Source organism: Oncorhynchus clarkii, chromosome 20 (genome assembly GCF_045791955.1).
Source record: "Oncorhynchus clarkii lewisi isolate Uvic-CL-2024 chromosome 20, UVic_Ocla_1.0, whole genome shotgun sequence".
In the NCBI taxonomy this organism is placed as follows: Eukaryota; Metazoa; Chordata; class Actinopteri; order Salmoniformes; family Salmonidae; genus Oncorhynchus; species Oncorhynchus clarkii.
In genome coordinates, this window is record NC_092166.1 from 38,226,420 (window position 1) to 38,252,456 (window position 26,037).

General features: G+C 42.3%; 4 non-coding genes across 4 annotated transcripts; all 4 read left to right on the forward strand.

Annotated features, from left to right (window-relative positions):
* The first annotated feature begins 5,770 nt into the window (after nt 1–5,770).
* Nucleotides 5,771–5,854, forward strand: trnas-uga (transfer RNA serine (anticodon UGA)). The gene has a single exon. It is a non-coding gene; the product is annotated as a tRNA-Ser (tRNA).
* Nucleotides 5,855–9,266: 3,412 nt separating this feature from the next.
* Nucleotides 9,267–9,348, forward strand: trnas-uga (transfer RNA serine (anticodon UGA)). Its single transcript has one exon. It is a non-coding gene; the product is annotated as a tRNA-Ser (tRNA).
* A 1,228-nt stretch (nt 9,349–10,576) lies between these two features.
* Nucleotides 10,577–10,658, forward strand: trnas-uga (transfer RNA serine (anticodon UGA)). The gene has a single exon. It is a non-coding gene; the product is annotated as a tRNA-Ser (tRNA).
* Nucleotides 10,659–11,831: 1,173 nt separating this feature from the next.
* trnas-uga (transfer RNA serine (anticodon UGA)) lies at nt 11,832–11,913 on the forward strand. Its single transcript has one exon. It is a non-coding gene; the product is annotated as a tRNA-Ser (tRNA).
* The last annotated feature ends 14,124 nt before the right edge of the window (nt 11,914–26,037 follow it).

Sequence of the window (26,037 nt, forward strand, 5' to 3'; positions counted from 1 at the left end):
AATTGAAGGTGGCATTGAATAAACTTTCCCCCCGATTCATTGGTTTGTCTCTGTGAATTTTTTGTCCTCTGCGAAATCAACTGTAATTTTGGTGTTTCTCAAGGTTCCGTTTTAGGACCACTATTGTTTTCACTATATATTTTACCTCTTGGGGATGTCATTCAAAAACATAATGTTAACTTTCACTGCTATGCGGATGACACACAGCTGTAACATGAAACATGGTGAAGCCCCAAAATTTCCCTCGCTAGAAGCCTGTGTTTCAGACATAAGGAAGTGGATGGCTGCAAACTTTCTACTTTTAAACTCGGACAAAACAGAGAAGCGTGTTCTAGGTCCCAAGAAACAAAGAGATCTTCTGTTGAATCTGACAATTAATCTTAATGGTTGTACAGTCATCTCAGATAAAACTGTGAAGGACCTCGGCGTTACTCTGGACCCTGATCTCTCTTTTGACGAACATATCAAGATGGTTTCAAGGACAGCTTTTTTCCATCTACGTAACATTGCAAAAATCTGAAACTTTATGTCCAAAAATTATGCAGAAAAATGTATCCATGCTTTTGTCACTTCTAGGTTAGACTACTGCAATGTTCTACTTTCCAGCTACCCGGATAAAGCACTAAATAAACTTCAGTTAGTGCTAAATACGGCTGCTAGAATCCTGACTAGAACCAAAAAATTTGATCATATTACTCCAGTGCTAGCCTCCCTACACTGGCTTCCTGTTAAGGCAAGGGCTGATTTCAAGGTTTTACTACTAACCTACAAAGCATTACATGGGCTTGCTCCTACCTATCTCTCTGATTTGGTCCTGCCGTAGATACCTACACGTACGCTACGGTCACAAGACGCAGGCCTCCTAATTGTCCCTAGAATTTCTAAGCAAACAGCTGGAGGCAGGGCTTTCTCCTATAGAGCTCCATTTTTATGGAATGGTCTGCCTACCCATGTGAGAGACGCAGACTCGGTCTCAACCTTTAAGTCTTTACTGAAGACTCATCTCTTCAGTGGGTCATATGATTGAGTGCCCAGGAGTGTGAAGGTGAACGAAAAGGCTCTGGAGCAACGAACTGCCCTTGCTGTCTCTGCCTGGCCGGTTCCCCTCTTTCCCCTGGGATTCTCTGCCTCTAACCCTATTACAGGGGCTAAGTCACTGGCTTACTGGTGCTCTTTCATGTCGTCCCTAGGAGGGGTGCGTCACTTGAGTGGGTTGAGTCACTGATGTGATCTTCCTGTCTGGGTTGGCGCCCCCGCTTTGGTTGTGCCGTGGCGGAGATCTATATGGGCTATACTCAGCCTTGTCTCAGGATGGTAAGTTGGTGGTTGAAGATATCCCTCTAGTGTTATGAGGGCTGTGCTTTGGCAAAGTGGGTGGGGTTATATCCTTCCTGTTTGGGAGGGTCACGGGGGTATCATCGGATGGGGCCACAGTGTCTCCTGACCCCTCCTGTCTCAGCCTCCAGTATTTATGCTGCAGTAGTAGTTTATGTGTCGGGGGCTAGGGTCAGTTTGTTATATCTGGAATACTTTTCCTGTCCTATCCGGTGTCCTGTGTGAATTTAAGTATGCTCTCTCTAATTCTCTCTTTCTTTCTCTCTCTCGGAGGACCTGAGCCCTAGGACCATGCCTCAGGACAACCTGGCATGATGACTCCTTGCTGTCCCCAGTCCACCTGGCCATGCTGCTGCTCCAGTTTCAACTGTTCTGCCTGCGGCTATGGAATCCTGACCTGTTCACCGGACGTGCTACCTGTCCCAGACATGCTGTTTCAACTCTCTAGAGACAGCAGGAGTGGAAGAGATACTCTTAATTAATGATCGGCTATGAAAAGCCAACTGACATTTACTCCTGAGGTGCTGAGGTGATAACTTGCTGCACCCTCGACAACTACTGTGATTATTATTATTTGACCATGCTGGTCATTTATGAACATTTTAAGATCTTGGCCATGTTCTGTTATAATCTCCACCCGGCACAGCCAGAAGAGGACTGGCCACCCTTTATAGCCTGGTTCCTCCCTAGGTTTCTTCCTAGGTTTTGGCCTTTCTAGGGAGTTTTTCCTAGCCACCATGCTTCGACACCTGCATATCTTGCTGTTTGGGGTTTTAGGCTGGGTATCTGTTACAGCACTTTGAGATATCAGCTGATGTATGAAGGGCTATATAAATACATTTTATTTTGATTTGATTTGATTGGTCCCTTTGAAATTGACTGTGTCATCAACCCCTCGGCGGTGCTCTTGAAACTCCCAGCCTCTGTCAGGATCCATTCTACCTTCCATGTATCACTGATTAAACCTATCTGCGTCAGTCCCCTGTCTCCTCCTGCACCAGCTCCTCCACCCCCTTGGCTCATCGATGACCATCCTGCCTATACCGTCCAGCTTCTGATCATGCGCCGTCGGGGTCATGGCCGGCTGTACCTGGTGGCCTGGGAGGGATGCGGGCATGATGCGAGCATGATGATTGGGTGCCCCACCGTCACATTCTGGACCCCTCTCTCTTACGGGATTTCTATACCTCACACCCAGATAAGCCTGGTCGGGCAGCAGGTGGCCCCCGTAGAGGGGGGAGGGTACTGTCACATCTTATCCTGCATCACCCTCTACTGCTCCTCCTGTGTCTCCTTGACCTGCCGCCACTTCCCCAGTACCCTCTCCCTCTCCCTCTCCCTCTCCCTCTCCCTCTCCCTCTCCCTCTCCCTCTCCCTCTCCCTCTCTGTGTGTGACTGTGTGGGCGGAGATAGGTGTGCTGGATTCAGAGCAGATCCCCACCAGCTGCAACCAGTTCCATAATCAAGACCTCTACAAATACTAAGCCCTGCCACTTCCACGCTGCCAGCTCGTAATCTCTGCTCAGTCAGCCTACGTTTCCAGCTGTTTGTTACTATTCAGATCCTGTTATCCTGTTGTGCCTGTTGTCCTTGCCTGACGCTGTTTTCCTCTCCGCTACAGTTCTGTCCGCTCTGACTCTGGTCCCTACCTCCTGTCCCACATTTCGTCATCCTGATACGCTGTCCTGGATTCCCCCACTCTACGGTTCCCTTGGATTTCCCCCCGGACCTGCTTACCCTGTCCCAACCCCTCTCGCTCCAGCCTTAGCCTCCGCACCTGGTTTCCAGCATCCTGCCTGAGCTTCCCCTAACCTGTACTCCATCTTCCCCCTGTGTTTCAATAAATACATTGGTTACCAGTCTCCTCGTCTGAGTCTGCTCTTGGGTTCCCCTGTTCCACGCCCATCCTATTCTAACCACCTCATGCCAGCTTTGTACTCATGTTTCCTGATGACATTGCTGTACAATATGATCTTGTTGTTATCTGATGCACATTCAGATGTCATAAATCAGCGTTGCAGAGCACTCCCAGTACTATGCCGTGCCTTGATTGTATTACTTTTGATGATATCTAGAAATGTACATGTACACCCTGGCCCATCTACAGTTGCTAGCCCCAATTCTGACTTGTGCTCTGATATCTGCTTCACTGATTTATTATCTCGTAAAAGTCTGGGTTTTCTGCACGTTAACACTAGAAGCTTATTACCTAAAATGGATCAATGGAAAGTGTGGGTTCACTGATGCAATCCAGATGTCTTGGTCATTACTGAGACATGGTTAAGGAAGAGTGTTTTGAATACTGATGTTAACCTTTCTGGTTATAACCTTTTCGGCAAGACAGATCTTCCAAAGGTGGTGGAGTGGCAATCTTTGCCAAGGATCACCTTCAGTGCTCGGTTGTCTCCACCAAGTCTGTCCCCAAACAATTTGATTTGCTGTATTTAAGAATTCAACTTTCAAATGGCTCTTTGTTGCTGGGTGCTATCATCCTCCATTAGCACCAGCCTGTACCTATTGTGAATTTTTCAGTAGATATGTGGCAATTCTTTATTTCAGAAGGAGCTAGCAAAACTAGTCATGTGCTTTGGGTCATTTGACACCATTAGACATGCACGGCTGGTTATTCTTGTAACTGTTATAGCCAACTATGGTTACACCTCTTGGATTTTTTCCCAGAACAGGGGTGTCCCTTTCAGAGGAGTTAGCAGGATGACATGTATTGGTTATTCCTGTAGAGTGCCAAGGTCTGTTGCTATGGTCCTACATGCATGAAACTATTTATGCGACTCTACAGGTTGCATGTCTAATATGAAGGCAATATGATAACAGTGGCTAAATGTCCTAGGTGATGAGCAATTAAGAGGAGTTACTATGAGTATGATGTAAGGAGGACAAATGTATTCTGTGCCAATACTGGAAGGCAATTGTATTCATGATCCAGCTCTGCTTTTATTATGAAGCAATAAAAAGTCTATTTGAACTCACATGCTCCGGTATTTGTGAAATATGATTGACCAAATATTTCCACAACATAAATGGCGAGCTTGCCAGGAGTGGCGAAAAGGGACCAGAGACGGTGACAATCTGCAGCTGTCAGTAGGCTTCCTGGACGGACTGCACAAAACACAAGCGGCCGCTTGTTAAGCATCCCCAATCCAAAAGTAAATCTAGAATTGGCTTCCTATTTCACAACAAAGCCTCCTTCACTCATGCTCCCAAACATACCCTCATAAAACTGACTATCCTAACGATCCTTGACTTCGGTGATGTCATTTACAAAATAGCTTCCAACACTCTACTCAGTGAATTGGATGTAGTTTATCACAGTGCCATCCATTTTGTCACCCAAGCCTCATATACTACCCACTACTGCGACTTGTATGCTCTCGTTGGCTGGCCCTCACTACATATTCGTCGCCAAACCCACTGGCTCCAAGGCCTATGTATTGCCTTACCTCCCTACTCTTCTACATTTGCACACACTGTACATATACTTTTTCTATTGTGTTATTGACTGTACGCTTGTTTATGTGTTACTCTGTGCTGTTTTTGTCGCACTGCTTTCCTTTATATTGTCCAGGTCGCAGTTGTAAATGAGAACTTGTTCTCAACTGGCCGGAACCTGGTTTAAAAAGATGAAATAAATCAAATAAAAGCTAGCTAACATTAGGCTATAACTAGCAATGCAAATAGATCTCTGATTCTAATAATACTACACAGATTTTGCACGTTACATTAGCTAGCGAGCCAGCAAGGTAATGTTCGCTAGCTAACAGTACGCTTTAACTTGCAATGAAAATTACTTTCTGACAAAATTAGAAACAAAGAATTTCTTAAAATGTAGCTACCCGTATACTGTAGATGGATGTACGCTTCATGGCAGACTGGAACCATTTAACTCTGTTTTGTTTGTAGCTACATCTTGTTTGGACAGCGTTGTGTCAAGTCACTCCGCTTCACACTGAATGTTATATCTTTCAAAAAAAAGCTGTGGTAGAAAAGACTATCAGCACATACTGAGCAGCTCACGTTATAGACAGAAGCATGCTACATGGCAGACCAATCCAAACTCCCGGCATGTCCAGCCCATCCACTATGTCAGCTAATCATGGCTAGCGGGATGGTTCTGGTCTTCTTTTGTGGTTAAACCAACTAGGGTCGTAATTTAAGCATTGCAAATGAACTCCAGTGTTGTCTCTCCGTACAGTTTTTAAAACTGCTAGCAGCGCATTGACAAACCAGTCTTTATTTGTAAAATAGCATTGGTGACTTGATATTGATGAAGTGCTTAATGCATAGACTTGTCCTTTCATTCAAGTGCTCAGAAAAAGTATTCCTTGAAAAACAGTTCAAATAGGCTCTTCAGTAGACAGTCTTGTAAAAGAAGTAAAAATAACAGAATGAGATAAAGGCCTGGTAGTTAACATAACAAGCTGCGATGGCCGAGTGGTTAAGGCGTTGGACTTGAAATCCAATGGGGTCTCCCCGCGCAGGTTTGAACCCTGCTCACAGAGCTATGACAAACCAGTTTTCATTTTGAACATATCCTTGGTGACTTGATATGGATAATGTGCTTAATGCATGGACTTGTCCTTTGATTAAAATGCTCAGAATATATATTCCTTGAGAAACAGTTCAAATAGGCTCTTCAGTACAGATACTGTTGTTTGTGTTAGATTTGCGATGGAAAATCTGAGAGCCAAGTGGTTAAGTCCTCAGACTTGAAACCCAATTGAGTCTCCCTGCTCTTTTTAAAATCTTATTCTCAGTGAATAGTCCACTTGTACTTTCTCTGCACATAGTTTTTTGACTTGTACATTAAACTTCCAACCTTCACGGCTTTGGAAAGGACCGAGGTTACTTGGCGCAATAAGATCAATATGTCGTGCCATCAAGTTGACCATTTTGCACCAATGATGTCTGTTTCCAAATCCCAATCCCTTTACTTGCATTCCAACAGCTGCAATGGCCGAGTTCTTTAGACGTTGGACCTGAATTTCAATGGGGTCTCCCCACCCATGTTTTAACATTGCTCGAAGCGAATAGCCCACTTGTTCTTTCTCCTCATCACTTTCCTTAGATTCCTACTGCTGCCATGGCCAAGTGGTTTAAACATTGCAAATTTACTCCAGTGTTGTCTCCCTGTACAGTTTTTAAAACTTCATTGAGATCATTCTCAGGTGAAAAAAAAAAGGTTTAGATAAAAACCCTTTTGGATTACAGTGGTTTGTATGGGGGTAGGGGGCAGCATTTGGAATTTTGGATGAAAAGCATGCCCAAATTTAACGGCCTGCTACTTGAGATCAGAAGATATGATATGCATATAACTGGTAGATTTGGATAGAAAACACTCTAAAGTTTCCAAAACTGTTAAAATAGAATCTGTGAGTATAACAGAACTGATTTAGCAGGCGAAAACCTGAGAAAAATCCATTCAGGAAGTAGTTTTTTTGTTGGTTTTGTAGTTTTCTATTCATTGCCATTACAGTATCCATTGACATAGGACTCCATTTGCAGTTCCTATGCCTTCCACTAGATATCAACAGTCTTTAGAAATCGTTTCAGGCTTGTATTCTTATAAATGAGGGAGTAAGAGCAGTCTGAATGAGTGGACCCAAACGTGACGCAGAGTTTTTTCAGGCGCATGTGCATTTCTTGTTTACCTTTTATATTGATGACGTTATTGTCCGGTTGAAATATTATAGATCATTTAGGCTAAAAAACAACCTTAGGATTGAATATAAACATCGTTTTACATGTTTCTATGAACTTTACGGATACAATTAGGATTTTTGTCTGATTGTTTTGACTGAGTTTGAGCCTGTGGATTACTGAAGAAAACTCGCTAACAAAACTGAGGTTTTTGGATATAAAGAGACTTCATCTAACAAAAGGAACATTTATTGAGAAAATGTATGTCTTCTGATTAACACCATATGAAGATCATCGAAGGTAAGGGATTAATTTTATCTCTATTTCTGAGTTTTGTGACGCTTCTGCTTGGCTGGTTACTGTTTGTAATAATTTGTCAACTGGGCTATGTTCTGGGCTAGGTATGTTCTGGGCTAGGTATGCTTTCACCGAAAAGCATTTTATAAATATGACACTGTGGTTGGTTTAACAAGAAGTTCATCTTTAAAAATATGTAAAATATGTTTTGTTTTTTGAATTTTTATAATGAGCATTTCTGTAATTGAATTTGGCGCTCGGCAACCTCACTGGATGTTTGCCAGATGGGAGGCTAGCGTCCCACATACCCTAGAGAGGTTAATCCCTGGACTTGTCCTTTGATTCAAGTGCTCAGAATGTATCTTCCTGAACAAAGAGTTCAAATCGTCTCTTCAGTACAGATCCTGCTGGTTGTGAGATAGCCGACCTGTTAAGGCCTGCGAGATAACAGAGCAACCTGTGATTGCAGAGTGGTTAAGGCGTTGGACTTGAAATCCAATGGTGTCTTCCTGCGCAGGTTCCAACCCTACTGGCAGGGTTTTTATTTTGAACATATCCTTGGTGACTTGATATGGATAATCTCTTTAATGCATGGACGTTGGACCTGCATTTCAATTGGTTCACCCCACCCATGTTTTAACCTCTAGCGACGAGCAATCCCGTATCCAGGAGCGTAATCATAGCCTCAAGCGCATTACCATAACGCAACATTTCCAATTCATGAAAATCGCAAATGAAATGAAATAAATATATTGAAACACAAGCTTAGCCTTTTGTTAACAACACTGTCATCTCCGATTTTCAAAATATGCGTTACAGCCAACGCTAGACAGGCATTTGTGTAAGTTTAGCATGGCATAATGCTATATTAGGCTGTGCTGGCAACAGGCAACATTTTCACAAAAATAAGAAAAGCAACCAAATTAAATAATTTACCTTTGAAGAACTTCAGATGCTTTCACTCAGGAGACTCCCAGTTAGATAGCAAATGTTCCTTTTTTCCAAAAATAATATTTTTGTAGGCGAAAAAGGTCACGTTTGTTCATCCTGCTTGGCTGAGAAATCGACCGAAAATACGGCAAACTTTTTTCAAAATTTGCTCCATAATATCGACAGAAACACGGCAAACGTTGTTTAGGATCCATCCTCAAGGTGTTTTTAACATATGTATTCGATAATATATCCGTGGAGGCAGTTGGTTTCTCATAAGAAACAATTGGAAAAATGGCTACCTCAGTATTTTACGCAAGGTTTTCTCCGGGAGACACCATGCGTGCACTCTCCCTATATGGTCTCTTACAGCCATTCTCCAATGGAAATGCCTAAAAAGACGTCACAAATGCTGCAGACACCTTGGGGAAAACGTGAAAAACGTAAGCTGACTCCTAGCTCCTTTACAGCCATATAAGGAGTCATTGGCATGAGGCGGTTTCAAAAAATGCGGCACTTCCTGATTGGATTTTTATCAGGGTTTTGCCTGTAACATCAGTTCTGTGGCACTCACAGACAATATATTTGCAGTTTTGGAAACGTCAGAGTGTTTTCTTTCCAAAGCTGTCAATTATATGCATAGTCGAGCATCTTTTCGTGAAAAAATATCTTGTTTAAAACGAGAATGTTTTTCATCCAAAAATTAAAAGAGCGCCCCCTATATCATTGCTCGAAGCGAATAGGCCACTTGTTCTTTCTCCTCATCACTTTCCTTAGTTTCCTACTGCTGCGATGGCCAAGTGGTTTAAGCATTGCAAATGAACTCCAGTGATGTCTCCCGTACAGTTTTTAAAACTGCTCGCAGCGCATTGACAAACCAGTCTTTATTTGTAAAATAGCATTGGTGACTTGATATTCAAGTGGTCAGAATATGTATTCCTTGAAAAACAGTTCAAATAGGCTCTTCAGTAGACGGTCTAGTCTTTACAGAAGTAAAATTGACAGAATGAGATAACCGACTGGTTAAGGCCTGATAGTTAAAGTAGCAAGCTGCGATGGCCGAGTGGTTAAGGCGTTGGATTTGATATCCAATGGGGTCTCCCCGCGCAGGTTCGAACTCTGCTCACAGATTTTATTTTTAACATATCCTCGGTGACTTGATATGGATAATGTGCTTAATGCATGGACTTGTCCTTTGATTCAAGTGCTCAGAATATTTATTCCTTGACAAAGAGTTCAAATAGGCTCTTCAGTCCAGATCCTGCTGGTTGTGAGAAAGCCGAGCTGTTAAGGACTGCAAGATAACAGAGTAAGTTTTGATGGCAGAGTGGTTAAGGCTTTGGACTTGAAATCCAATGTTGTCTTCCTGCGCAGGGTTGAACTCCGCTCGCAGTGCTATGATAAACCAGTATTTTGAACATATCCTTGGTGACTTGATATGGATAATGTGCTTAATCCATGGACTTGTCCTTTGATTCAAGTGCTCAGAATACAAATTCCTTGAGAAACAGTTCAAATTGGCTCTTCAGAAGATAGTCTAGTCTTTACAGATGTAAAATGGACAGAATTAGATAGCCGACTGGTTAATGCTTGGTAGTTAACGTAACATGCTTTGATGGCCCAGTGGTTAAGGTGTTGGAAAATCTGTGAAGGCTCCCGTACAGGTTTGAACCCTGTTCACAGAGCTTTGCCAAACCAGTGTTTTGAACTTATCCTTGGTGACTTGATATGGATAATCTCTTTAATACATGGACTTGTCCAGTGATTCACGTGCTCAGAATACTTTTGTCTTTGTGTGAGCTAATTCAGAAAGCTGTGATTGCCGAGTGGTTAAGACGTGATTTGCCGCAATAAGATCAATATGTCGTGCCATCAAGTTTACCATTTTACACCAATGATGTCTGTTTCCAAATCCCAATCCCTTTACTTGCATTCCAACAGCTGCAATGGCCGAGTTCTTTAGACGTTGGACCTGAATTTCAATGGGGTCTCCCCACCCATGTTTTAACATTGCTCGAAGCGAATAGCCCACTTGTTCTTTCTCCTCATCACTTTCCTTAGATTCCTACTGCTGCCATGGCCAAGTGGTTTAAACATTGCAAATTTACTCCAGTGTTGTCTCCCCGTACAGTTTTTAAAACTGCTCGCAGCACATTGACAAACCAGTCTTTATTTGTAAAATAGCATTGGTGACTTGATATTGATGAAGTGCTTAATGCGTAGACTTGTCCTTTGATTCAAGTGCTCAGAATATGTATTCCTTGAAAAACAGTTCAAATAGGCTCTTCAGTAGACAGTCTAGTCTTTACAGAAGTAAAATTGACAGATTGAGATAACCGACTGGTAGTTAACGAAGCAAGCTGCGATGGCCGAGTGGTTAAGGCGTTGGACTTGAAATCCAATGGGGTCTCCCCGCGCAGGTTCGAACCCTGCTCACAGCGCAATGACAAACCAGTTTTTATTTTTAACATATCCTCGGTGACTTGATATGGATAATGTGCTTAATGCATGGACTTGTCCTTTGATTCAAGTGCTCAGAATATTTCTTCCTTGACAAAGAGTATAAATTGAAGAGCCTGTTTCGATCCTGCTGGTTGTGAGAAAGCCGAGCTGTTAAGGACTGCAAGATAACAGAGTAAGTTTTGATGGCAGAGTGGTTAAGGCTTTGGACTTGAAATCCAATGTTGTCTTCCTGCGCAGGGTTGAACTCCGCTCGCAGTGCTATGATAAACCAGTATTTTGAACATATCCTTGGTGACTTGATATGGATAATGTGCTTAATCCATGGACTTGTCCTTTGATTCAAGTGCTCAGAATACAAATTCCTAGAGAAACAGTTCAAATTGGCTCTTCAGAAGATAGTCTATTCTTTACAGATGTAAAATGGACAGAATTAGATAGCCGACTGGTTAATGCTTGGTAGTTAACGTAACATGCTTTGATGGCCCAGTGGTTAAGGTGTTGGAAATTCTGTGAAGACTCCCGTACAGGTTTGAACCCTGTTCACAGAGCTTTGCCAAACCAGTGTTTTGAACTTATCCTTGGTGACTTGATATGGATAATCTCTTTAATACATGGACTTGTCCAGTGATTCACGTGCTCAGAATACTTTTGTCTTTGTGTGAGCTAATTCAGAAAGCTGTGATTGCCGAGTGGTTAAGACGTGATTTGGCGCAATAAGATCAATATGTCGTGCCATCAAGTTTACCATTTTACACCAATGATGACCTGAATTTCAATGGGGTCTCCCCACCCATATTTTAACATTGCTCGAAGCGAATAGCCCACTTGTTCTTTCTCCTCATCACTTTCCTTAGATTCCTACTGCTGCCATGGCCAAGTGGTTTAAACATTGCAAATTTACTCCAGTGTTGTCTCCCCGTACAGTTTTTAAAACTGCTCGCAGCACATTGACAAACCAGTCTTTATTTGTAAAATAGCATTGGTGACTTGATATTGATGAAGTGCTTAATGCGTAGACTTGTCCTTTGATTCAAGTGCTCAGAATATGTATTCCTTGAAAAACAGTTCAAATAGGCTCTTCAGTAGACAGTCTAGTCTTTACAGAAGTAAAATTGACAGAATGAGATAATCGACTGGTAGTTAAGAAGCAAGCTGTGATGGCCGAGTGGTTAAGGCGTTGGACTTGAAATCCAATGGGGTCTCCCCGCGCAGGTTCGAACCCTGCTCACAGCGCAATGACAAACCAGTTTTTATTTTTAACATATCCTCCGTGACTTGATATGGATAATGTGCTTAATGCATGGACTTGTCCTTTGATTCAAGTGCTCAGAATATTTATTCCTTGACAAAGAGTTCAAATAGGCTCTTCAGTCCAGATCCTGCTGGTTGTGAGAAAGCCAAGCTGTTAAGGACTGCAAGACAACAGAGTAAGTGTTGATGGCAGAGTGGTTAAGGCTTTGGACTTGAAATCCAATGTTGTCTTCCTGCGCAGGGTTGAACTCCGCTCGCAGTGCTATGATAAACCAGTATTTTGAACATATCCTTGGTGACTTGATATGGATAATGTGCTTAATCCATGGACTTGTCCTTTGATTCAAGTGCTCAGAATACAAATTCCTTGAGAAACAGTTCAAATTGGCTCTTCAGAAGATAGTCTAGTCTTTACAGATGTAAAATGGACAGAATTAGATAGCCGACTGGTTAATGCTTTGTAGTTAACGTAACATGCTTTGATGGCCCAGTGGTTAAGGCGTTAGAAATCCAGTGAAGGCTCCCGTACAGGTTTGAACCCTGTTCACAGAGCTTTGCCAAACCAGTGTTTTGAACTTATCCTTGGTGACTTGATATGGATAATCTCTTTAATACATGGACTTGTCCAGTGATTCACGTGCTCAGAATACTTTTGTCTTTGTGTGAGCTAATTCAGAAAGCTGTGATGTCCGAGTGGTTATGACGTGATTTGGCGCAATAAGATCAATATGTCGTGCCATCAAGTTTACCATTTTACACCAATGATGTCTGTTTCCAAATCCCAAAGATAACAGAGTAAGTTTTGATGGCAGTCATTTTAAGGCTTTGGACTTGAAATCCAATGTTGTCTTCTTGCGCAGGGTTTAAATCTGCTCGCAGTGCTATGATAAACCAGTATTTTGAACGTATCCTTGGTGACTTGATATGGATAATCTATTTAATACATGGACTTGTGGACCAGTGATTCAAGTGCTCAGAATATGTTTGTCTTTGTCTGAGCTAATTGAGAAAGTTGTGATGCCCGAGTGGTTAACAATCTTATTTGTATTTACAGATGGAATACTATTTAGTTAAGGCACATGAAAGTTCACATGGCATTTCTGCCAAAAAAACACATTTTGATAAAAACATTTATATTTCTCCCTGTAAAGTAGTGATGTCAACATATGCCTAGCTTTGAAACGGGTCACGGACAGTGGGGAGAACAAGTATTTGAGACACTGCCGATTTTGCAGGTCTTCCTACTTACAAAGCATGTCTGTCATTTTTATCATAGGTACACTTCAACTGTGAGAGACGGAATCTAAAACAAAAATCCAGAAAATCACATGTATGATTTTTAAGTAATTCATTTGCATTTTATTGCATGACATAAGTATTTGATCACCTACCAACCAGTAAGAATTCCGGCTCTCACAGACCTGTTAGTTTTTCTTTAAGAAGCCCTCCTGTTCACGACTCATTACCTGTATTAACTGCACCTGTTTGAACTCGTTACCTGTATAAAAGACACCTGTCCACACACTCAATCAAACAGACTCCAACCTCTCCACAATGGCCAAGACCAGGGAGCTGTGTAAGGACATGAGGGATAAAATTGTAGACCTGCACAAGGCTGGAATGGGCTACAGGACAATAGGCAAGCAGCTTGGTGAGAAGGCAACAACTGTTGGCGCAATTATTAGAAAATGGAAGAAGTTCAAGATGACGGTCAATCACCCTCGGTCTGGGGCTCCATGCAAGATCTCACCTCGTGGGGCATCAATGATCATGAGGAAGGTGAGGGATCAGCCCAAAACTACACAGCAGGACCTGGTAAATGACCTGAAAAGAGCTGGGACCACAGTCTCAAAGAAAACCATTAGTAACACACTACGCCGTAAAACATTAGTAACACACTACGCCGTAAAATCCTGCAGCGCATGCAAGGTCCCCCTGCTCAAGCCAGCGCATGTCCAGGCCCGTCTGAAGTTTGCCAATGACCATCTGGATGATCAAGAGGAGGAATGGGAGAAGGTCATGTGGTCTGATGAGACAAAAATGCAGCTTTTTGGTCTAAACTCCACTCGCCGTGTTTGGAGGAAGAAGAAGGATGAGTACAACCCCAAGAACGCCATCCCAACCGTGAAGCATGAAGGTGGAAACATCACTCTTTGGGGACAGGACGACTGCACCATATTGAGGGGAGATCTTGGCCAGTAACCTCCTTCCCTCAGTAAGAGCATTGAAGAAGGGTCGTGGCTGGATCTTCCAGCATGACAACGATCCGAAACGCACAGCTAGGGCAACTAAGGAGTGGCTCCATAAGAAGCATCTCAAGGTCCTGGATTGGCCTAGCCAGTCTCCAGACCTTAACCCAATAGAAAATCTTTGGAGGGGGCTGAAAGTCCGTATTGCCCAGCGACAGCCCCGAAACATGAAGGATCTCGAGAAGGTCTGTATGGAGGAGAGGGCCAAAATCCCTGCTGCAGTGTGTGCAAACCTGGTCAAGAACTACAGGAAACGTATGATCTCTGTAATTGCAAACAAAGGTTTCTGTACCAAATATTAAGTTCTGCTTTTCTGATGAATCAAATACTTATGTCATGCAATAAAATGCAAATTAATTACTTAAAAATCATACAATGTGATTTTTTTGTATTTTTGTTTTAGATTCCGTCTCTCACAGTTGAAGTGTACCTATGATAAAAAAAATTACAGACCTCTACATGCTTTGTAAGTAAGAAAACCTGCAAAATCGGCAGTGTCTCAAATACTTTTTCTCCCGACTGTATGTCCTCGTAAATAGCATCCTACGACATGTAGCAAACAAAAGTCATGCATCTTGTCCCTCACAGCTAAAATCCATTGGAAGAGCACAAGGTGGGGAGTTTGAGTCGTTCAGTCAGTGTCCTCTTGATTGCTAGCTATAGCATCAATTCTTAGTTTCACAGTGTTATCTGACAAAGCTATTGATTTGAGTTTGTGTGCCTAGTTTTCACCATATCACTAGTCACTGCAATAGTGTGTAGTTGTATAGCGTAGCAGGCTTAGCCATTCACCGTAGGAATGATTCAAGTCCAATGGTCAAGTGCAGCCTTTTCCCCAGCTCTAAAGGTGCTCTAATTTTAAAGTTTAGATTTCACCAATTTTCATTTAGATTTTTAAGGTTAACCACATTACAATGATTTTAAGAGACAAAAACAACTTATTTACTTTTACCAGGTTTTTGGAAATTGTCCCGCCACCCCATTTTCATGTCAGGGAACCCCACATGTGGTCACGACCCCTAGATTGGGAACCTCTGCTGTAAACCATATGCCATGGCCGTCTCCTTCACCAGATCTCAACCCAACATTTATGGAAGACTGGAGCGGCACCTGAGAAAGGGTTTTCCTAGCCTGGATACCAGTCTCATTAGCTAATCCATCCCAAGTCATGTGCCAAAAATACTGGCCTTTATCCATCTTCAAATATGAACATTCTTTCATCAATAAGCTAGAGGAGAACAGAGGATTTGATTCTGATTCGATCACCCTCACAACTATCCTCCAATTACAACGATTAGACAATGATTGGAACTTATTTTCTCCACAGAACACGGTGATACCAGTTGCTAAGCAACCGTTTTTTGATCGTCCAGATACAACCTGTCCGTCAAAAGTTAATAGCTCATGTCTAAAATATATCATGGTTCCACCTGTCACCAGAGGGCAGCAGAGAGCTCTGTCCTATTTACTCGTTATGATTTCCCTGTTAACTTTTTGGCGCACCCATCCTGTTAGCGGGATAATTTTTGTCAACATCCGCTGAATTGCAGAGCACCAAATTCAAATTAAATTACTAAAAATATTTAATTTTCATGAAATCCCAAGTTCAATACAGCAAAACACAGTTTAGCTTGTTGTTAATCCACCTGGCGTGCCAGATTTCAAAAAAGCTTTACAGCAAAAGCAGACCAAGCGTTTATGTGAGGTCATCTCTCTCAGCAGACAGAACATTACAAACAGTTAGCAGCAAAGTAGATTGGTCACGAAAGTCAGAAAAGCAATAAAATGAATCTCTTACCTTTGATGATCTTCGGCTGTTTGCACTCACGAGACTCCCAGTTACACAATAAATGTTCCAAATAGTATCCGTAAAGTTCGTAGAAACAAGTCAAACGTTTTTTTATAATCAATCCTCAGGTTGTTTTTACAATAAATAATTGATAATATTTTAACCGGACCGTAGCTTATTCAATAGGAGCGAGAGAGAAAAAATGTCTGCTCCCAAGCTGTTGGCGCATGCAAAACTCTAGGGACACCCAGCCATCCACTGACGCGATGTGATTGTTCTCGCTCATTTTTCAGAATAAAGTGCTGAAACTATGTCTAAAGACTTTTCACACCATGTGGAAGCCATAGGGAAAGGAATCTGGTTGATACCCCTTTAAATGGAGGGAAGGCATGCAATGGGACAGGGAGATTTCAAAATAAGAGGCACTTCCTAGTTGGATTTTCCTCAGGTTTTCGCCTGCAATATCAGTTCTATCATACTCACAGACAATATTCTGACTGTTTTGGAAACGGTAGAGTGTTTTCTATCCTAATCTGACAAGTATATGCATATTCTAGCTTCTGGGCCTGAGAAATAGGCAGTTTAATTTGGGTACGTTTTTCATACAAACATCAAAATACTGCCCCCTACACTTAACAGGTTAACAGAGGTGTGTTTTCTGTTGTCCTTTGCTGAAGCTGGAATTATCTGCCATGTGCATTTGTCTCCTGAGTGAGTTTTCAAGTCTTAGTGTTTGTTGTTTTCCTAGTGTTACTGTGATCCTTCCATTACCATTTCTCAGTAAAGTATTATGTTTATCCGCTGATTTCTCGTCTGGTCTCTTCTCTGCACCTGGGTACACATCACAACATACTGCAATTCTAACCACAAAACGTCTCAAAATACAACAACTTGCCTTGCTAACAGCTAAATGTTTGTTTTGGATCATTTGTTTGTTAATTCTATTTTCGAGGCTCCACATGTTGTCATGGAAAATATTAATGTCATTTTCCAACAACCAATGAGCAACTCCGCCATAAATCCAGTGCTTATCTTTGGCAATGACAAGGAGTGGAAAGGAGTGGACTGTTAGCTAAAGTGACTGGTACTCAGACGAGCATTTTCCACCACAATCAACAAAATACAAAATGATGGAATCTCTGTTGGAAGAATGGTGTCGCAACCCTCAGAGTTCCAAACACGTGTAGAATCTATGCCAAGATATCAAAAAGTAAATAATTTGAAAATATGTTACAATCATTGAAAACAAAGCTGCAGGGAGCAAAACTAACTTATAAATACTGTATATGATTGACTGATTTTTGACTGTATTTCCTGTTTCCCTCTCTTTAGGACCAGTTTCAGCTGTGTTACAGGGCCTCTCTGGAGTACCTGGGAAGTTTTGACCACTATGCAACATAACTATTCTGTGCTGAACAGCCTCTGGTTCTGAGTTTCCCATCTCAGCCACCGTACCTATCAACCCAACCACCTGTAATGTCACCTGACCTGCCACAGCTACCCTATCACAGAGGAGGAGGGAGGTGCTACTGTCATCAAGCAGCAAGTTCAACCAATCACAGAGGTCTACTACTACTCAGATTTTCAAAAAACACCCTAAAGAGATTGCTTTAAAAACAAAAAATACCATCTTGATGACAACTTTTCATACGGGAACGAGCGACAGTTCTAACTAAGTTCCGGTCTCTGTTCTGAAATGCGCCATAAGTTTCCCAACCAACTTCCCCTTTTGTCAAAGGTTACTGGTAGCACTAAGAGATTAAGTTTTATTATTATGAAATATTATGAATATTGATTTTCTTATTGTTTAGTTCATTTGTTTGTTTTTTAAATAATTATTTTAATAACATCCCATTTATTTTGTCGTAATAGCCTAACTGTCGCCTTAATTTTTGTTCTTCCATAATCAGTATGTTTTTCTTATTTTAGCACAAGGGAACTGTATTTTTAACTTGGTCCCAGATACTAATACAGGAGAGCCCCTGCTTGTTTGTATCATTTTATTGTTTATTATTCTCATGTATTTTTCGGTCTTATTCATTTTAAAAAACAAGCGGGTTTAACTTTGACAATAAGCCTTTTAACTTTGCTGTTATTATAAAAACAATGAAAATAAAGTTTTTTTAAATTCAAAAGCGTACACCAAACGCCACGATCATTTTACCATTCAAAATTTGGACACACCTACTCATTCAAGGGTTTTTCTTTATTTTTTCTATTTTCTACAATGTAGAATAATAGTAATGACATCGAAACTATTAAATAACACATATGGAATCATGTAGTAAGCACAGTGTTAAACAAATAAAATATATTTATATTTTATATTTTTCAAAGTAGCCACCCTTGACAGCTTTACAGACTCTTGGCATTCTCTCAACCAGCTTCACCTGGAATGCTTTTGAAACCGCCTTGGAGTAGTTCCCACATATGCTGAGCTCTTGTTGGCTGCTTTTCCTTCACTCTGCAGTCCAACTCACCCCAAACCATCTCAATTGGGTTGAGGTTGGGTGATTATGGATTCCAGGTCATCTGATGCAGCACTCCATCACTCTCCTTCTTGGTCTAATAGCCCTTACACAGCCTGGAGGTGTGTTGGGCCATTGTCCTGTTGAAAAACAAATGATAGTCCCACTAAGTGCAAACCAGATGGGATGGCATATTGCTGCAGAATACTGTGGTAGCCATGCTGGTTAAGTGTGTCTTGAATACTAAATAAATCACAAACAGTGTCACCAGCAAAGCACCATCACACCTTCTCCTCCATGCTTCATGGTGGGAACCACACATGCAGAGATAATCCGTTCACCTACTCTGCGTCTCACAAAGACACGGCGGTTGGAACCAAAATCAAACATTTGGATTCATCAGACCAAAAGACAGATTTCTGATTTCTGAAGCTTTTATATGGAATGCAATTTCTGAGACTGGTAAAATTTTCTGGATTGACTGACCTTCATGTCTTAAAGTAGTGATGGACTGTCGTTTCTCTTTGCTTAGTTGAGCTGTTCTTGCCATATTAGGGTCTTTTACCAAATAGGGCTATCTTCTGTATACCACCCCTACCTTGTCACAACACAACTGATTGGCCAAAACGCATTAAGAAGGAACGAAATTCCATAAATTGACTTTCAACAAGGCACACCTGTTAATTGAAATGCATTCCAGGTGACTACCTCAATAAGCTTGTTGAGAGAATGTCAAGAGTGTGCAAAGCTGTCATCAAGGCAAAGGATGGCTACTTTGTAGAATCTCAAATATAAAATATGTTTTTATTTGTGTAACACTTTTTTGGTTACTACATGATTCCATATGTGTTATTTCATGTTTTTAAATGTCTTCACTATTATTCTACAATGTAGAAATTAGTAAAAATAAAGAAAAAGAAAAACCCTGGAATGAGTAGGTGTCCAAACTTTTGATTGATACTTTCAAAATGCATTAAAAATATTTTTTTGTCATACCATAACCCATAATGACAAAGTGAAAAGATGCTTTTACTCCTGAACTTATTTAGGCTTGCCATAACAAAGGGGTTGAATACTCAAGACATTTCAGCTCTTCATTTTTAATACATTTCTAAACATTTCTAAAAATATAACTTCAATTTAACGTTGTTGTATTGTGCGTAGGCCAGTGACAACAAATCAACAAAATGTGATGAAAGTAAAGGGCTGTGGATACTTTCTGAAAGCTGTGACAGATTTTACTTACATTTCACAGGAAAGTGCCTTCATAGCTATGGATTTTCTTACCACAATGAGTATACTTTACTTTATTATATTTATTTGACACTGTCAATCATGGAAATAAGAATTAATTGAATGGGCTTGGAAGCTCTAACCCTGGTAATTTGACCCTCACAATGGCTTCCTGTTAAGGCTGGGCGCTGCTGGTGGAGAAGTAGGAAATACAGGGGAATCCTTTCCATCGAGGTTTGGGTTGCATCCCAAATGGCACCTTATTCCCTATATAGTGCATTACTTGGGCCCTGGTGAGAAGTGGTGCACTACGTAGGGAATAGGCTGCCATTTGGGGTACACCCTTAGTGAGTGTGGGGAATGTTCAGCATATGGTCCATGCTGTCACAGCATACTGTGCAATGTATTGGTTAAGATGGAATACTGAATAAGCCTTTGTTTACATTTGGGGTTTTATACCAGGTTTATATTGTACATTGTTTAGGTTTGGGCTTGATTGTGAGGAAGTATTCAGCCACTACTTCTATAAACGTGTCACTGTCAGTCAGGTGACATCTGTAATATAGCCTGGTGGTTGAACCAGACTGAACGCTGGGCTTAAGGTGAAACAAGCTGTCTGTAAGGCACAGTGATAACGTCTGGGATAAAGCTGTACTGTAGAAACTAGATATGTCTTCCTGAAAATCCCACAACACGTGGATTATTGTCTGGACCAAATGAGTCATTGGAATCAATGGAGTATGTTTCAAAGAGGTGGATACTAAGATGATCCCTCAGTATCCTACACAGGGACATCTGGTAAAGGCTCAACCTTGTTGGGAGAGACATCTGCATCCCAATAGGCACCCTATTCCCTACATAGTACACTACTTTTCACCAGAGCCAGGCATGTAGGGCAGGGCTCTCCAACCTTGCTCCTAGAGAGCTACTGTCTGGTAGGTTTTCGCTCCATCCCTAATCTACTGCACCTTATTTTAATAGTTAGCTGGTTCATAAGCTGAATCAAGTTAGTTACAACTAGGTAGCTCCGCGAGAACAGGGTTGGAGAGCCCTGAGGTAACTGTAACAATTCTCATTACATGGTCATTACATTTTCACATCTAAATGGCCATTTAGAGCTATTTGACTATAAAGAAAAAGTGTAATGCATTTATCTTCATTCTGTGTTATAAAGCAGAACAACAGTGCCCCTGGCTTCAGATCTGGTACTACATCACAAGTGTCAGTGAATAACAGAGTAATAACACAGACATCAACTGATGCTCTCAGGGACAGAGTTCTCGCATGTATTTCACAACAAATACTGTGTGTTTAATATGAAAAATATTTTATTTCTCTTTCATTTCGATGACTTAACTCTTTTTTTGTTATCATGGCAACAATCGCCACTACAATATATTTAATTTCATCAGTCGAAACATTTAAAGGGACAGACAGGGTGTCATCCAGAAGAGGTTTGTTGTTCAATAGACAGACAGATTACTGCTGCTGAGTTAGCTTCCCTCTTCCCCTGCCTCCATAGAAGCCCTTGGTCCCGTAGGGTCCTTGGGGCAGACGCACCACCCTCAGGGGCAGAGTCTGTCTCCGCAGCTTGCCCGGGGTTTCCGGGTGGAGTAGGGCCGCGCTAGTAGCCACCTTCTGGCGCTGCACCCAGGGGCAGGCCACCTTCTCCTGTACATTGTCCCCAGAGCACCTGCTCCTTCCCACACCTCCAGACCTTAAGTCCCGGAGCTTAGACAGGACCAGGGGGACGCGGGACGCATGGCTGTCCGAGGAGGAGGGCCTATCCCTTTGTGATGTTTGGCAATGACCCTCCTGGCCCAGGGGGCTGTCCAGGGACTTATGGCGCTGGATCCTTCTGCATGAAAGCCTGGCTGGGGCTGAACCCAGGGTTGGGACTGTGGCCTGGGCAGGGTCAGACTCAAAGCTCTTCAGTAGTTCCGGATCCTTCATAGAGTCGTTTATGATACATCTAGACGGGACTGGATCCTTCAGGGAGCTGTTGGTGAAACATCTCGATTTCACCTTGGGATTTTTCTGGGACACCTTAGTCACCTCGGGGCCTCCATCTGGCTTGGGGTCCTCCTCACCCTCCTTCTCCGCCTGCCGGTTGGTAGGGTGGGATGAGGAGGAGGGGGGTGAGCGCGTGCCAGGGCTGCCCAGGCTGGCGACACAAACCACGGCCCCCTCTGCTCCTCCTCTCTGCAGGGCTCGGTAGGCCAACCTGGCCCCCTCCAGGGTCTCAAACTCCACCACAGCACACGTCCTGATGACATGGAAAACAACAGTTGAGAGATTTTGCCATATTTTCCCAGTGCACAATAGTTTTGCAATGCATTTCTTTGTAATTATGTATATAGGACAGCGCCCATGTCTGTCAGTCCTGTAAAATTACACTAACAAGTATCTAAAGTGAGAAGCAATGCCGGGACTTCATAGAGACTGCCCTAATTGAGGACAATATTGATGATCAATAGTCAACAAACGCTGCCTTTGGTTTTACCTGCGGCCCAGCTCGGCATGCCTCCTGGCATGGCGTCTCAGCTCCACAGGAAGCTCTTTCCCAGGACGGAGGATACGCAGCGAGGCCACGGCAGCATGGGCACTGAACAGCTTCAGAGCTTTCTCTAGGACTACCTGTTGGTCCAAGCTGCTGAGGGTAGAGATGTCACTTCCTGTGTTTTCCCCAAACAGGTTCCAGACTAGTAGCAGCTTGCTGTTAGGGGCACTCAACAGCCAATCAGGCAGAGGCTCTCTGCGCCTCACTTTGGTCCCTTCCCTGTTGACCTCCAGCGAATCAGAGCACAGCGCTGCGGCCAGGGTGGTGCGCCAGTCTCTCGTCAGCTCCTTCATCTGAGACACACAGGTATTTTACCAGGCAGGTTAATCAAGTACAACTGATTATTTACAAAAACGAAATAGCAAGGTGCAACGTTTTGGAACGTAGAGCGAACATGCCACTCTGACATGTAGAATAAAGAATCACATCATTCTCCACATCTACATGTCAGTGATCATCCTCCACATCTACATGTCAGTGATCATCCTCCACATCTACATGTCAGTGATCATCCTCCACATCTACATGTCAGTGATCATCCTCCACATCTACATGTCAGTGATCATCCTCCACATCTACATGTCAGTGATCATCCTTCACATCTGCATGTCAATGATCATCCTTCACATCTACATGTCAGTGATCATCCTCCACATCTACATGTCAATGATCATCCTTCACATCTGCATGTCAATGATCATCCTCCACGTCTACATGTCAGTGAAGCATGTTTGTTCTATTCCTGGCATTGGTTCATGGCATTTCTATCTGCAGTGTTCAACATTTGGCTACTAAACATGGCCCAGGTTTGGTTTGTTAAACATGCCGTACGTACAACAGGTTTGCTTTGGGTTGTGTTTTCAAGCCTTACCAATATCTACATAGCCTGGTCACAGATCTGTTTGTACGGTCTTGTCAACTCCTTTGGCCATTGTAGTTGGCAAGACAGCAAAATATTTTTCAGACCAGGCTTACATAATATTCACCATCATAGTAAATTGGCTGTAAAGGAATTCTTGAATTAGAATTTTGAGAGTCATTGGAGTGAATGAACAGAGTGGCATGTCTTGCTCTTCATTGTAGTCAGAGGGCTGATATAAATACTATGCATGCCAGTCTCTCTTGGCTAAGAGTTGAGACAGACTGCATCACTTCTTCTTTTTATAAGAAACATGAATGTGTTAAATTGTTTGCATAGTCAACTTACGCACTGCTCTGACCCACACACTTACCCCACCAGACATGTCACCAGGGGTATTTTCATAGTCCCCAAATCCAGAACAAATTCAACAAAGCGTACAGTATTATATAGAGCCATTATTGTGTGGAACTCCATTCCATTGCATATTGCTCAAATAAACAGAAAACCTGGTTTCAAAAGACAGATAGAGCATCACCTCAGGGCACAACGCCTCTCCCCTATTTGACCTAGATAGTTTGTGTGTATGCATTGATATGTAGGCTGTGTGCGCCTTTAAGAAATAAATGTATGTAGTTCTCTCCTTGAGCTGTTCTTGTCTACTACTGTTCTGTATTATGTCATGTTTCATGTTTTGAAACAGGAAGAGTAGCTGCTGCTTTTGTAACAGCCAAAAGGGGGTCCTAATAAAATAGCAAATGAGGGAACCACCTTGATCTCATAAAGCTGGCATTACCTTTTTGAAGGAGGTGAGCAGCTTGAGGCTGACGTATCCCATCCTATTCCTCTGGACGTGTTTGAGCAGGAAGCCATCCTCTGCCAGGTGTTCATTGGACAGGTAGCACTCCAACTGGGACACGATCTGCCTGCTCAGGTCACATGACCCTGATGTCACGCTGGAGGACTCCGCCGATTGGCTAGCAAGTTTAGTGAAGAGCCTATGGGACAATCAGTTTCTCTTAGCATCTCAATATACAACACAAATACAAACTACATTATTTCTATATGCTTTGACATTCTGATTCGCTACAGACCTATGCAATATCAATCAACAAGGTACAATGTTTTCTATGTGAGTTGATCATCTAAAGTCTTACCCATCCTGGCAAATCAGTGTGTCGCCTTTAGAGAGGGCAGTTGGAGACATGGGTATGTCTGGGTAGCGTCCTGGCGTGAAAGGGTTTTGCCTTGGGTTCTCTGAAACACAGGCTGCTGAGGACATGCTGCTTGCGAGGGAGAGCAGCAAGCCGGGTCGAGGGCAGGGGAGGTTCTTCTGAATGTGAAGCCACAGAACATCTTAACAGGATTTAGTACCTTCTGGTCCATTGTGACACGTTTGAGTTCTGTGATTCCGTACTTCCAATCATCGGCAATCTAGAACTTAGAGTAATGGGTGATTCTACAGCTGGTGATGCAACAATGCAACATTCTATGGCCATCTCACATCTCCTTCTTTTCCAGTGGTGTAAAGTACTTCAGTAAAAATACTTTTAAGTACTACTTAAGTTGTTTTTTGGGGTATCTGTACTTGACTTTACTATTTATATTTTTTTTACAACTTTTACTCCACTACATTCCTAAAGAAAATAATCTACTTTTTACTCTTTACATTTTCCCTGACACCAAGTACTCATTACATTTTGAATGCTTAGCAGCACAGTAAAATGGTCTAATTGACGCACTTATCAAGAGAACATCCCTGGCCATCCCCTGCCTATGTTCTATTCTTTTCCCCCTTTGTTCATGTAATTCATGTAATGGCACATTTACAGAAGTATTGAGCATTGACCCCATAGACATAAGAATGAATAGAACAGGTGTCCCCATTCAAGTAAATGATGGCATAACGGGTGGACTGGCGGCCAACGTGAGTGTACCCATAAGCGCAAAGCAGGAAGTAAAGGCAGGAAGTAAAAGCAGGAAGTGTTCCCATCAATCTGTGTTGTGATTTGTTGAACCAACTCAAATTACATTACGGAAAAAAATACATTCCATTGCATGAGCCACATCAGTTAGAATAATTTAAATGAACATTCTACATTACCATGGTAATTATTACATCACAGGAAGTGTCACGACTTCCGCCGAAGTCGGCTCCTCTCCTTGTTTGGGCGGCGTTTGGTGGTCGACGTGGGCCTTTTAAGACTGGTGTAAAAACAACCTATGCCAACAGTGTGGAATTCTCAAGTGAAGGGCTAGAAGTGTTTGTGTGTGTTTCTGCGACCATGGGCATGTGTCTTATCCTTTTCATGATCAACGCAACACTTGCTGAAAAATGTATGTAGGGTTGTTTCCCAGAAGAGAGAGGAAGCTGAAGAGAGAAGGTCATATGAATCCGCTTACGTTTCGTGTTATCTACATGAGAAATCTGCACTAATAAAATGTATATACAACAAATCAAATTGTATTTGTCACATGCGCCGAATACAACCTTACAGTGAAGTGCTTACTTACAAGCCCTTAACCAACAATGCAGTTTAAAAAAATCAGAATAAGAATAATAAAAGGAACAAGTAATTAAAGAGCAGCAGTAAAATAACCATAGCGAGACTATATACAGTGGGTACCGGTACAGTCAATGAGCGGGGTTATATAGACAAGGTAATTGAGGTAATATGTACATGTAGGTAGAGTTATTAACCTCTTCGTCATGGAAACCACTCGGTATGATTGGTCATCGCCCAGCTGTCGCAGCTGGTAATTTTCATAAAGTTGGGAAATGCTGAACTTTTTCACCACCTCCCACGCCATGTTCGCACTGCCCAACGGTACCCCGCCCTCTCCGCTTCTCACCGCTTTCCTTCCATTGGAAATGAATAGGAGGCCGTGTTTCACCGCCTGGCACCGCATGCTAGTGTACACAGGGCACAAAAGTTGTTCAGATCGAC